General features: G+C 38.2%; 1 protein-coding gene and 1 pseudogene across 1 annotated transcript in view; both read right to left on the bottom strand.

The window, feature by feature from the left end:
- GALNT18 (polypeptide N-acetylgalactosaminyltransferase 18) overlaps positions 1-14,799 on the bottom strand; it is a 316,738-nt gene that overhangs the window by 69,792 nt on the left and 232,147 nt on the right. The gene's annotated exons all lie outside the window — the stretch shown is intronic.
- Positions 9,591-9,780, bottom strand: LOC118989830 (uncharacterized; annotated as a pseudogene).

The following is a 14,799-nucleotide window of genomic DNA, read 5'->3' as shown; positions in this document are numbered from 1 at the left end:
CTTGGCCTCTGCCTACAAACAGGCACCAGGTTACCAGTGTTTGATGACTCCCTCTCCCTCCATTCCTGGTTAAATAGAATCTCTAAACTCTCTGCCTCCTTTCAACCCTTAGCCACTCTGTCCCTAGTTCTTTGAATCCGTCTTATATTGTTCCCCTTTGACTCCACTTGTCCCTTCAAAGTCTTCTTCCAGCAACACTTATATGCCCTTTCTCTGCTCACATTCTTTATTTTATTTTTTAAAGATTTTATTTATTTGTTTTTAGAAAGAGAAAAAGGGAGGGAGAAAAAGAGGGAAACATCAATGTATGGTTGCCTCTCGTGCGTCCCCTGCTGGGAACTGGCCTGCAACCCAGGCATGTGCCCTGGCTGGGAATTGAACCGTGATCATGTGGTTTGCAGGCCCATGCTCAATCCACTGAGCTACACCAGCCAGGGCTCTGCTCACATTCTTATAGTACGGGGTGGGGAGTTAGAGTCTTCAGCATCAGACAGAACTGTGTTCAGATTCAAGCTCCACCACTCGTTCTCTGTGGGACCTGGGCAAGTGGACCAATCTCCCTGAGGGTCAGTGTTTGTATCTGTAAAATGAGGATAATAATTCTAGCCCACCGTGGTTCCCTGAGGGAGTAAATAACATACAGCATAAAACGCACTAGAACGTAAGCTCTCTGAGGGCACAGCCAAGACTCTCCTGTTCATCACCCAGTGTTCAGCACATTGTGCAATATTAAGTAAATAAGTTCACTAAGCACACAATGTTTGCTAAGTGATAACTATTAACATTACTATTCATGCCCTGGCTGGTGTGGCTCAGTGGATTGAGTGTCGACCTGCAAAGCAAAGGGTCACTGGTTTGATTCCCAGTCAGGTTACCTGGCTGAGTTGCAGGCCAGGTCACCAGCTGGGGGCACGTGAGAGGCAGCCACACATTGATGTTTCCCTCTTTTTCTCCCTCCCTTTTTCTCTTTCTAAAAACAAATAAATAAAATCTTAAAAAAACATTAGTGTTCATCTTAGCTTGGTTATTGCACTCCTGAAATACTGTCTTCCCCTAAAATCTGTGATTTTTCCCACCAATCTAGCTCTTTATCTTCCCAGTCAATTCTTCTCCATAACTGGAGCATCACTCTGCCCCCACCTTCCCTTTCCTGTGCTCACACTCAGTTCTAAAATCTCTTCTCAGATCCAGCATCCTCACTGGGCTCCTCTGTCCTCTTACCTTCAATGGGCACACAGAGGACACCCGTTCCCCTTGTCTTGCCTCTGAGCCTTCTCTTTACCTTTAGTTACATACTTCTGATTTCCTGTTGATGTCATGATCCAGATACTACATTTCTCTGTACCCTAATGCTGAGTTTATAACACAAGCAGCATAATAAATGTTCACTGTATGAATGAATAAATATAGGTGAATAAGGCAAGGTTTTGGTTATTTCCATTATTACTTCTAATATCAAACTTGCTCAATTTTCCACTGCCCCCACACCAATTCTCTATCCAAATGCCCCTTTCTCAGCCAGTGGCACCCCCAAATCTCCCATCACCTGGGATTAAAATCTCAATGCTATCTTTCTCCGACCTGTAGTGACTCATTTATGAGGACCAGGAAAGACTAAGTCTCGACCTCCAATGATCCCTAAAACCACTATTAACATACAGTTAAGGGAACATTACTAACAGTGCTAAGGGAACATGTAGATGACGCCTGAGCTAAAGCTTTGAGTCACTGGAAAAATTCCCTTGGAAAGCATAAACGCCTGCAAATGCAAAAACTGTGTTTAGTGTATTTTGAAATCCTTGGCCTCAAAAGACCACATAGATGAACACTGATTCTGTTGTATGGTTGTCAGCCTCTGTAGGCTTCACCCCATGCAGCAGCCAAAGGACAATGCCACAGCAGATTCCAGCTTGCGACAAAATGAGACAAAACAGAGGCAGGGCTCAGTATCTTCACCCTCACCACACACACAAACACAAATGCACACATGCACACACACACGGGGATGTGCTATTCTGAGCTCTCAGGTAATTCTGAACTCTAGCTCCAGCTGGCTTAGACTGACCCTAATGTTTATAAGCAACCAGAGACTAAAATCCAATTTAAGGGGTTGAATTTTCTTTCTCCAGGCATGGGTTTCCTGAGACCTTTCCAACTGAGCAGGAATGGCAGTGCCCACACCCCCTCTCTTCTTAAGTCTCTCGGACTGTGCTGGCAGAGACTAGCTGATTTGCCTGAAACTGGGCAGCCAGTGTTTTTACTTATCTTCCTCATGGCTGGGTGAGAACAGCCATAATGCTAGCAGTGAGCTGAGATTACTGAGACCTCCAAGTCCAAGGCCTCTGGGGAAAACCATAATGTCCCTCATGTGCTTCGGTTCACAGCAGGCTAGCTAAGCACGTATTAACCTGCCCGACCACTTTTAGCAAAGTCTCTAGCCCTTTAACCCTGGCTATATTTTGTAAAAAGCCCCAGATGATGGCGATGCCGGTCTAGGCAGTTGCTACAGACCCTTCTTTGCTCTTTTCCTCCTTTGTGTTTGTGGTTACCTGAACTCAGACTCCTGGCTTTCTGTTTCTGGTTCCTCTCTTTTGGCAGATCTTCAGTCTACCTCCTTTCTGACTCTGGGTTTAGGATCAGCTCTTGTCTTTTTCACCTCCTCCAGTTCTGAAGTCTCCTGAGACCTCAGGCACAGACATTGTATGGTATTATCTAATCCTGGTCCCGGCCACCATGATGGATTTGGGCTAAATCATCAAGTACTCAAACAGAACTGCCACCATTTTCCAAAGCGACGCCAGCCCAAGTTAGCCCCTGGAATTGAACTGTGTGCCATGGGTGATTTTAAACCTTGAAAGTAGAGGCGGACAAGCAACATGACACAGTGATAAGTCATGAGCCTTGAAACCAGTCAGGCTGATTCTAATCTTGAGTCATCTCGGGAAGCATTTAATCCTGTTACCTCCAGGTTCCTCATTTACAAAATGGGGATAACAGCCGGGCTATTATAAAAATTAATGAGAAAACATACACAGGGTAATGGGTCAACAGCCTGTAATCACTGGAAGCTCGTACCATCATCATTGTTTTCCAGATTAGGCCTAATATGCTAACAATGATGGAACATGTAGTGTGTATCTGCTTTATGAAACAACAACCTCCTCCTGTTGCCCAAGAGTTACGTCACTAAGCCAAATCTTAGATAGTCCAGACTTAGAAATGCCAATGTTGGTACCCACGAAGTGTTTGAACTCTCTTAGCTCCAGGTCATCTGCCACAAGTACCCTTTTCCCCTTTAACTTAAGTCTCTGATGAAAATGTTGGACAAGCCAGGATGAGCAAAGAATCCACAAAAGGCTGCCTTCTGATTGCCAATGACCAGTTTCCTCACCATCTGATACCTCTACCTTTTCTGTCTCTGAGCCTCTGTCTTAGCTTTCTGTCCTGTTATAGAACCCTAGTTCCCAAGCATACAGTTCAGCCCTGTTCCTTCTCAGCTCTCAATCTACACATCATCCTGGCTCCCTGGACCACCTGTCCTTTTTCCTGCCTGAAGAACTCACTCTAATTCCTCAGCACCTAGCCTAAATGTCATCTCCTCTGTGGTGTCTGACCCCAAGTGTTGAGTGGTCACTCTGTCCTGGGTGCTGCTTCAAAGCAGATGGGTGCTGTCATGCTTATCATTTTGACCCTGAGTGGGTTATACCTTACTCAGTGCTTGACTCAAAACTATATTCACAGTGATAAATTTCCATCCAGAAAGTATTTTCTGAAGTATATGTCAGTAGTGCAATTTAATTTTCGTGGTCAATTTTCTACAGAATTATAATACATTTCCTTTTATAGTAATTTTCCAGTTTGATTTTACTGCACTTACTTTCATTGAGGGTAATATTTTTTGCATTGATTTAACAGTTAAGGTATGATTCATCTATCAGTATTTTTAAATCCATACCACATTTTACAATTATGGTTTCTTTTGTGATTGTGACTTCCACCAAGTTTAGTTTTCTTGAATCAAATTTGGCAGATGAAAATGATATTGTTATTCATTTCTTCAATCAATTTTTTAATTTAAAACATTTTTACTGTGTTCATTTTTATTTGTTGTTTTAGTTTGTGTTGATTACCTTTATTATTACACAATTTGGAAAAAGTATAATTGTTTGTTTAAAAAAATTTAGGAAAATCACAAGAAAAAGTGTGAGCAGGTTTTCCAGGTTGTGCATGCACTAGAGTTGCCATTGGCGCACTGAAGAACACGGAAGTCCCTGAAGTCAACCTGGACTGAGGGGTTAAAAGATCTAGTCTAAGCTCATGACATTTTGTATAATCTTCTCTCAGTCCTGCACTTAGAGGACGGTAAGGTGGTTGGCACTCCAGCTAGACAGAGAGCCAGCAAAAGGCAGGGTTCGTCATTCACCTCTAGTTTCCTAGCACCTGGCAAGTGGGTGTTTAAAGAAACATATTTACTCATTTAATGAGTAAATTTGAACCCATGGGTGGTCATGAGAAATTTTGTCTTGCTGAAGGCCATTACACTATGCCTACCTATGTAAGGCACAATGCCTTCTGAAGCCATCCTTCTTGGGTTCAAATCTCAGCTTTACCATTTACCAGTCATTGGACATGGGGCAAATTATATCATCTCTCTATGCTTTGGTATATCCACCTGTTAGTGGGGGTAATATAAGTACCTAAATCACAAGGATGTTACAAGGATTAAGTTAATACATGTAAAGCACTTAGGACAGTAGTTCACATATAATTACAGCTATATTACTATTAACTCTTAGTACTATGACCATAAATCTCATCTACCTTTCCAATAATACAAAGAGGAGGCCATGCCTTAAACATATCCAATTATCCCAAAAGGCATTCCTTTGTCTTTTAAATGGGTCTAATATCTGTTTCTTACACTGAATTGATAACTACATCTATTACAGCTTCCACTCTTCTGTTCAGGCTGTGACCTTATAAGATATATAGAATGTATTCTCTTATATTTGACTGGCCTTCAAATTCAAAACCTGCTAATTGAGTACCTATTATATTCCAAGTGTCAGTATGAAAGTCAAGTATCCATAAACCCTGAAATCAAGTTTTTATAGTTTAACCAGGAAAGAACAGAGAAAGACGACATTTGGGCCTCTCACTGACCTTCTCCTTCGGATTCAAGATCTCCATGACACATGATGGGCAAGCCAGATCCCAATTTACAAACATAGTATAATTTACAAACATTTATAAGCTTGGACTTGCAAACACAACATAAAGCCTACATAATTGAAATTGTGTGATATTAGTACACAAATATACCAACATGTCAGTAGAACCAGAATAGAAAATCTGGAAACAGATCCAAATACGTATGGTGATTCAGTGTATAATAAAGGCAGTATTATAAACCAGTGAGGGAAAGGTGTTATTTTAAGTAGAAGGTGTCAGGATAACTGGATGGCTATAAGGAAAATTAAGACATCGGGTCCATTCCTTATACCATCCATCAGGATTAATTTGAATGAATCAGAAATTAAAAGGTGAAAATTATAATCATACAGGTATTAGAAGAAAACATAGGTGAATATTTCTATAACCTGATAGTGGGTAAGTTTTTCTACAGCAAAATTCTGGAAGCGAGAAGGAAAAGGCTAACGCATTTTCTTACTTAAAAAAAAAAACAACCCTTTGCATGACAAAAACAAAAACAAAACACCCAGAAGCAAAATCAAAAGACAAGCAACAAACTGCAAGAAAATATTTGCAATGTATATGATAGGCAAAAAATTACCATACCTAATGTTAAAGAGATTCTAAAAATAGACAAAAGACTAAAATCCTAAAAAAAAAAATGGGCCAAAGAAATGAAAAGCTCATGGAAAAAGAAATGCAAATTGCCTTAATCATATGAAAAGCTGCTCAATCTAGCTCTTCATTAGAAAAATGCAAGTTAAAACCACTTTGAAGGCTGTTTTTCACCTGTCAGATTGGCAAAAACCCAAATATGCAGCAACACACCTTGTTGGTTGGCTGTGAGGAAGCAGACACCTTCATCACTCCTGGTGGGAAAAGTACTACCCCTCTGGAGATTTGTTCTCCTTCTGGCCTCACAACTCTAGTTTTAGGAATCTATTAATACAATAACCTAGTAAAATATAAAAAACATGTGTACAAGACTATTATAGCACTATGCCCTCAAAGGGAAACTGGCAGACTAAACCATGGAATGGTCGTGTACTGGAGTACTATGCTGCTATAACAAAAAGCAATGAGCCCTGACTATGTGGCTCGGTGGGTTGGGCAGCATCCTGTGAACCAGAAAGTTACAAGTTCAATTCCAGGTCAGGGCACATGCCTGGGTTTTGGGCCAGGTGTCCAGGTCAGGGCATGTGAGAGGCAACTTATCTTTTAGACATGGATGTTTCCCTCCCTCCCTTCTTCTCTCTCTAAAAATAAATAAAATTTTAAAATTTCTCTTAAAAAAACAAGCAATGAGAAACATCTCTACATACCAGCAATCTTTAACTGGCCTGCCACAAGAATTTTTAAAACATGCAATACCTGACTATTTAGTTAGAGGCACTCACCTCTTCTCCCTTAGATTACCAAATAAAAAAATGACAATAGCTAACATAACAAGAGCCATCTGGTGTGAATGAACCAAAATTATACCTATTTTTTTGTGAAATCAGCAACAAAAATAACACATTTTTTGGTGTGCTGCAAAATTTTATTAATTAGTTTATGTGTGGCATGAGATGAAAAAGATTGAAAATTGCTGCTATATACTACATAAGATGATATTCAGAAAAAATATATATCATGAAAAAAACAAGGTAGTGAAATGTGTGCATAGCGTACTACCATTTATCTAAGAAAGCTATCTGAATATGTACACATAGCGCCTCATACAGTCATGTGCCACTTAACGTGGGGATATGCTCTGAGAAATCTGTCTTTAGAAAATCTCATTGTCGTGTGCAGACATCATAGAGTGCATGCACATGAACCTGATGGCACAGCCTAGGCTGCACGGTATAGCCTACTGCTCCTAGGCTATAACACGTTCCTGCACAAAACACAAGATTAAATCAAGCAAGAGACACAGCAAACACGAGACATGATATGAGACTGCTGCCAGAGTAACATGGCATACCGTTTCACAACAAACTTTTTTTATAGGTAGAAAGACTATACTCTGAGAGCAAGATAAAAAGTATAGGATGGCAAATACATAAACCAGTAACAAAGTTGTTTATTATTATCATTATCAAGGATTATGTACTATACACCATTCTATGTGCTATGCTTTTATGTGACTGGTGGTGCAGCAGGTTTGTTTATACCGACATCACCACAAACACGTGAGTAACACATTGTGCCAGGACACTATGGCCACTCTGTCACTAGGTGATGGGAATTTTTCAGCTGCATCATAAGCTTATGTGACCACCATCATATACGTCACCCATCACTGACCAAAGCATCATTGTGCTGCACACAACTGTAGGTTTTAAAGTATAAAGTAAAAAAGAAAAACCCAAAACACTTTTTTAGAGGTAGTGAGGAAATAGTATGAAGAGGGCAGTGGTAGAAGGTAGATTTTTCTGAATATACTTTCTTTTATATATTTCACTTTGAAATTATGCTAATTAGTAATTATAAAGAATTAAATATGAAAAAATCTATTCCTAAAACTCAAAAGTCAAATGACTCAAATGGGCTTTTTTACTAGGGTGGTAATATATCACAGAGAGAGGAACTGTTGTAGATGACTTTAAATCATGGTAATTTGACAGTATATCCCTCTTGGAATATAACCTAAAGACAAAGAGAAATGCAAAAAATATTAAACTGTTTCCAGTAATCATATTGTTAAAGGTAGTGTTGTTATTAGTATTCTGAGACAGTTGTGTGCATAGTGAGGAATCAAATAAACAAGTAATTATGTTGGGTCATTAAAAACCAGAATATTTGGCATGGGAGAAAGGAAATAGATGTAAGATTGATAAGGTTAAGTAAAAACCCAGTAGTCCTAAATTTGAAATAGTTCATCACCAATGCCTGGGGCATTTTATTTCTACAAAGATAATAATTTCTATTTCTGCCTACTGAAAAGACCTATGAACATGGACCAACCCAGCAGCAAAAGGCACCCCTAGTGACCAAGACTGAGGTTTTAAATACCATTGCTCACTGAAAGAAAGCTGGGCTCAAGGAACATGTACAAGGGACTCAAGGGCAAGGACAATGGGGTGGGGAATGTGTTTGGGATCAGGGGTTGGACAGGGCAGGGGAGAGCAATGGGGGAAAATGGGGACAACTGTGACTGGACAACAATATAAATGAATGAATGAATGAATGAATGAATGAATGAATGAATAAAATTTTTTAAAAAGGAAAGCTGGACTCCTTAGGGAAATGGATGATTACAATTCTGGAGCAGGAAATGCAAAGATGAGCCTGGAACGTCTCTGAACACAGGGGAGCTATTTAAGAGGCAAAGGACCCATGAGTATGGACAATAGTAGGGAAGGACCTACGAATATGGACAATAGTAGGGGAACTGACTGGGGGAGCAGGGGAGGGAGGGGGATGGGCAGAGGAGGGCAAAGGGGGAAAACTGGGACAACTGTGATAGAATAACAATTTAAAATGATTTAATTTTTAAAAAATAGGCAAAGGGACTCAGGAACTTAATATTAATTGATCTCAATGGCCAAAGGTGAAAATTTGTAAAACAATAAGGATATTAAAATGTGATAAATTAAAATATGTCACATATATAAACTCATAATAATACTAAAAATACTAAAAGTGAAATGTTCCCCTTCGGAAGGTGGTAGAGAATCTATTCAGTATTTTGAAAGCTGTTATAGACTTATTTATTCTGATACTTCCAAATATATTTGGTGTGCTCCTGAGCAATCAAAGAATAGGATGACTGTGAATGTCTCTTTATAAAAGTTATTCCAGCTAATAAATAAGGAAAGAGAAATAAAATGAACATGCTATCATTTTGCAACCCCTGATGAATCAGGGGATCTAGTCAATAATCAGCAATGACTGCTAGCCTCACACACGGGTAGGCAGCCAGACATTACGCAGTACATAGTAGGAGTACACAAATCCTGTCCATGGAAAATTCCTGCTACAAAATTGAACCTACAGCTCTATGTCTAACTACCAATTGGGAAGAAATATATGGGACAGAGAGACATGTTAAATGACATTGGGGGAATGCAATCAGGAAAATCTAGACTGTGGGAGTTGTCACAGGACAAATGGCCTGATCTTTTTAAAAATAAATTACAAGGGGGAACAAAATACATGGAGGAGAAATACAGTAGATTAATAAACATTTGAAAAGATTTATTAATCAACTGGATCTTGACTCAAGCAAACAAATTATACAACAAAAATGTTAGGAGAGAATTAGGAAATGATGAACACTGAGTATTTGATGGTATTAAGAAATTTTTTTCAACACTTTTAGGACTGAAAGTCATATTGTGGTAATGGTTTTTTAAAGACCTCATCATTTTATTTTATTTTATTATTTTATTTTATTATTATTTTTTTACCCTAGATGTTTCCTGCAGGTTTGTCTCCTCGGTGGGTGTCCACAGGACTCCGAGAAGCTGCAGGGATGTGTGGATACAGACTCCAGACACGGCTTTCTCTCCAAAACTGTGGAAAGGGACTGTACATCACGGAGCAGAAGACCATCCATTTCAGATGCACACTGAAATACTTTTTCATAATATAATGGCTAGGACTTGCTTTCAAATAACTGGAGTTGGGAGAGGATTGGACAGGGGTACAGATTACAACCAAATGGCCATGAGTTGACAATGTTAAAATTGTGTGATAGAATGATTGTGAATGTCTCTTTATAAGTTTTGTCTTATAAAGAGGAGTAGGAGTTATACTCCTACTATAAATGTCTACTATTATACTCCTACTATAAATGTCTCTTTGCTGCCTTCATCCCTCCATCTCAGTCTGAAGTACTGAGAAATTATTAATTACTGAGATAGATGCAAGGGGATTTATTACGCAATAGTATTCTCTTTATTTTTGCATATGCTTGAAATTGTTCATGATACAGAGGAATTTTCTTTTAAAAATTCCATTTATGATAAAATATCCAGCATATAGTGCATAGTAGTCTAGATCCAGGGTCCCCAACCTCCAGGCCATGGACTGGCACTAGTCGGAGCCTGTTAGAAACTGGGCTACACAGCAGGAGGTGAGCTCGAATGGAACACGACTAAATCATCCTAAAACCATTCCTCACCAACCCTCCTGTCCATGAAAAAACTGTCTTCCATAAAACTGATCTCTGGTGCCAAAAAGGTTGGGGACCACTGGCCTAGACTATATTACTTGGTTACTTGTAGAGGACACCTAAGCCCAAGTTTAAATCCCCTTTCTATATTAGGGACCATGTAATGTGTAATTTTGGGGCTTCTGGACACTGAAAGGAGGCATGGCCCTGTTACCTGGAAGCTAAGGCATGGAGGTATCACCTAAGTTTAGTCAACACTGTGCTCTCACTCAGAACTTTGCATCTTGGTGATGATCATTGATACCCGAGCAACGGTGCCCACTATCCAGCTGTAGGACATCTAGTCATGGCAAAGCAGTCAGGATATTACTCCAAAGAGACCATTCTTACCACTGGACTTTGCCTATGGTTTCTGCTATCTAGTCTTTCTTTGTTTCTGCTTGTTTTCTGAATCTGCTTCTCTAGACTTGTTAATTACTTGGGATATCCAATGACTTCCCAGCACATCCCCTTTTCTCTTTCAGTTAGCCTGAGTCAATTTTCTTTGCTTATGACACAGATTTCTGAGTGTTATCTGAATATAAAGTTCACTAGAACTACAATAATATGAATTAAAGCATGTTTTTAAAAATAAGACACTACACGAACTGTATGGTAGTATATTTATACAATATATATATTTACATGTATAATAGATATGATCATATGTTTTGTATGGTATAGATGAAGCATTTTATAGTCTACAAAGTAGTTAAATTGACTTCTTATTATCTTTATTGTTAAAATAATGATTATAATATCAAGATAATAAAGTATGAGAATTAATTAACTCTTTTGGTCCACACAAATATTTTTCATCTTAAAACACTATTAGGGTGTTTTAATATTTGGCTTACAGTACTCGATTGCTGTATGCATTTAATAGGGACAAGTATTGAAATCATATATGAAAGGCATTATCACTGTTACTTAGTTGATACAGAAGCCGCAGCTGAACCTAGTCCAGGGACTAAGACACTTTGATACCTGGTGACTATGCAGTTTTCGAAGCCTACTCCTCCCACTGTATCCATACCTTCTTTGCTGCCTTCATCCCTCATGCCCTGTGGAATAGCCACTGGCATTTTCCCAGGGCATGCAGAGATCCCTGATTCTCCATGGCTGGGAAAGATGTACGAGAGAAGATGATAACTGGTAGACTAGGACAATAGAAAGATGTCATAGATTTAAAACAAAGTCACTGTCTGAAGTACTGAGAAATCTCGAATGCAGATTTCTGCTTCATTAAGCTATTAAATAAAGATACCCAGGGGAGGAGAACCTTTAACAATCTTTTGGTGACCTCAAGGCTAAAACGTGGTGCGAGTTGGCTGGACTTTCTCCTGTTGTAGATGTTGCTCAGCTGCATAGAGAGAAAAGGCTGACTCATTGACAGGGAGCTATCCTACACCCAGTCAGACTTATGATGAGGCTACGCAAGAACAGTTAAAAGATGTGAGGTTGGCACAAGGATGACCTGGGTGAGCCAGAGTAAAGGTAGTTGTCCAGTGTTGGCATAGATGATAAAAGGTCAGTCAGCCCCAGGGGTGAAAATGCTGTTTAAGGGGCATTATAATAGCAGACCATATTCTAAAAGAGACAGATCATAACAAATGGTCAAAGATAGAGACTCTAAAATGCCAGTAAGAGACCCCCAAATAAGTAAAGCACAGATATCCAAATAATCGGTGACTTGCAGATATGCCTAAATGGGGATCCAACAGAGAGTCCTGTCTGGAAGGCTAGACTCCCTTCTGTGTGATACATTTCAAAGAGCTCAGTGCAGTCAAGAGCCAGCCACAGCTCATGTGGGACAGGGAGCAGTGGGTCTCTTTCATTCAACTGCCTACTCTGGACACCATGGGTAGGCCACAGGCTGAGTTGTGACGGCGTGCTTTCCCTTCCCCTCCTCCTTCTACGCTTTGCATTCCAGAAAAGTGGAGACAGCAGTTATTCGTATTAAAGAATTTAATTCCAAGGAATAATAAACAGCCTAGGCGTCCAGATCCGTTTTCCTGTGTCAGTTCCACATAACTAAGGAGCTGCCTCTTTCAATATCTCAAGTTTAACACATTTTACATTTCCCAAAGAAATCTTTAGATATGTATATGCATCTTTTGTCGTATTGAACAGAGTACAAAGAATACAGTTTAAACTTTTCTTTATGACTCAAGACTATTATTAAGATCAAGAATTGTGCTATAAACCTGGGGATCTGCCTGGATGTTTGGTCCTACAAGAAAGAGACCCTGGCTGCTGTGCTTTTGGTCACTTAGTATCTGTTCTGCAGTCTATGTCCAAATAATTCACATAAGTTTGAAATATTTTGGTTTTTGAAAGTTAAGCAGTACTTGATGGTAAAAAAATAAATGGTCTTAGTTTTTTTATTTGTGAGAAAGTTTTTATTTATGAACATATCCTTAACTACCAATTCAACTTCTTTCATGGTTATAGGACAACTTCAGTTTTTGATTTCTTCCTGTGTCAGTTTCATAGGCTATATTTTTCTATAAACTTCTTCATACTGTTGTTTATTGACCTCTCTTCCTCTCTCCTTCTCTCTATCCTACTAAAAGTTAGTCAATTTTATTAGTCTTTTAAATAACCAAGCTTTGGTTTTATTAGTTCTTTTTAATACATATTTCTATTTCATTAATTTCTGTTATCTTTTATTATTTTTGTCTAGTTTTATTTTGACTATTTTCTAATTATATATTTAGCTCATTAACTTTCAGCTTTTCTTTTTTATACAAGAATATGATGCTACACAATTTCTCTTAAGCACTATTTTAACTGCATTTCATATAATGTAATATATAGTATATGTATTTTAAGTCAATTCCAAATATTTTCAAATTTCCAAAGTAATTTCTTCTTTGATATGTGAGTTATTGAGAAGTATTTCACAATTTCCAAAAATATTGCTTCACCTATCATTTTTTGGTTATGGATTCCTAATTTAATTCTATTGTGGTCAAAGGACATAATCTACATGATGTTAATCCCTTGAAATTTGTTGAATCTTATTGTTGTTAGATGAAATATTCTATATATGCCCATTTGATTCAAACTATTAATTGTGTTGGTCTTTCAATCACTTGGAAAAATCCATTACAATCCTCTACTATATCAGTGGAGCTGTTGATATCTTATAATTCTGTTAATTTTTAGTTCATAGAAATTAAAGTTGTAGCACTAAGTGTACAAAAGCTTATAATCATTATATATTCCTGATGAATTGGACATATTAGCACATTTAGAAATCTCCTTTTTATACCAAAGCATGCTATAATGGTACTTTTTCTAATGTTAATATAACTACAGCAACTTTTTAAAAAGATTTTATTTATTTATTTTTAGAGAGAGGACAAGGGAAAGAGAAAGAAAGAAAAATGAATGCATGGTTGCCTCTTGCATGCCCCCTGCTGGAGACCTGGACTGCAACCTGACTGGGAGTAGAACTGGCAAAACTTTGGTTCACATGCTCAATCCACTGAGCTACCCCAGGTAGGGCAGCAACTTCCTTTTAACTGGCGTTTGCCTGTTATGACTCCTTCCATCCATTTAGATTTGAACCTTTCTGTATTATATTTCAGATATGTTTCTTATAAATAGCTTATAATTTAAAAAATTTAGTCTAAAAATGTCTTTTAATTTAGTACATGCTAATTTAGTGCATTTACTGACACATTTAAATTTGTTTCTATCGCCCTGGCTGGTGTAGCTCAGTGGATTGAGCATGGGCCTTCGAACCACACGATCGCGGTTCGATTCCCAGTCAGGGCACATGCCTGGGTTGCAGGCTGGTTCCCAGCAGGGGACTCACGAGAGGCAACCATACATTGATATTTCTCTCCTTCTCTCCTTCCCTTCCCCTCTAAAGATAAATAAATAAACATCTAAAAAAAGTGTTAAAAATGTTTAAAAAATATAAATTTGTTTCTATCATCTTGTGTTATTATAATTTAAAGTTGACTAGTATCCTATCTTCATTAACAACATAAGCATTTTAGAGCACCTTAAATACATTCACCCCTCCCAACTTATTTGCAATTTACATCATGCATTGCTGTTTTAATTTTTTGTAACCCCACAAGACATTGCTATTGTGCTACACATCATCAATATTTCTTTAAAGTTAAACATGTAAGTACTACTCGTGTGAACTTAGTATTCTTTTATCTGCTTACTTTCTGGGACCATTTTCCTTACATCCAAAGTATATCCTTTATAGTTCCATTCACCTATTAGTGGCAAACTCTTACATCGGGAGGTGGGATGAACAGGTGGGGTGAACAGGGCAGGGGAGAGCAGTGGGGAAAGTGGGACAACTGTAATTGGACAATAAAAAAGTTTTTTGAAAAGGAAATGACTTTCTTTTTTACATTCATTTATAAGAGATATTTAATGAGTATACATATATGTTAATAATTATTTTCTCTTAGCATATTTAAAATATGATTCTA

Source organism: Sturnira hondurensis, unplaced genomic scaffold (assembly GCF_014824575.4).
Source record: "Sturnira hondurensis isolate 20B ecotype Veracruz unplaced genomic scaffold, ASM1482457v3 Scaffold0006505, whole genome shotgun sequence".
NCBI lineage: Eukaryota > Metazoa > Chordata > Mammalia > Chiroptera > Phyllostomidae > Sturnira > Sturnira hondurensis.
The sequence above is the reverse complement of the archived record's forward strand: the minus strand, read 5'-3'. Positions and strand labels throughout refer to the sequence as shown.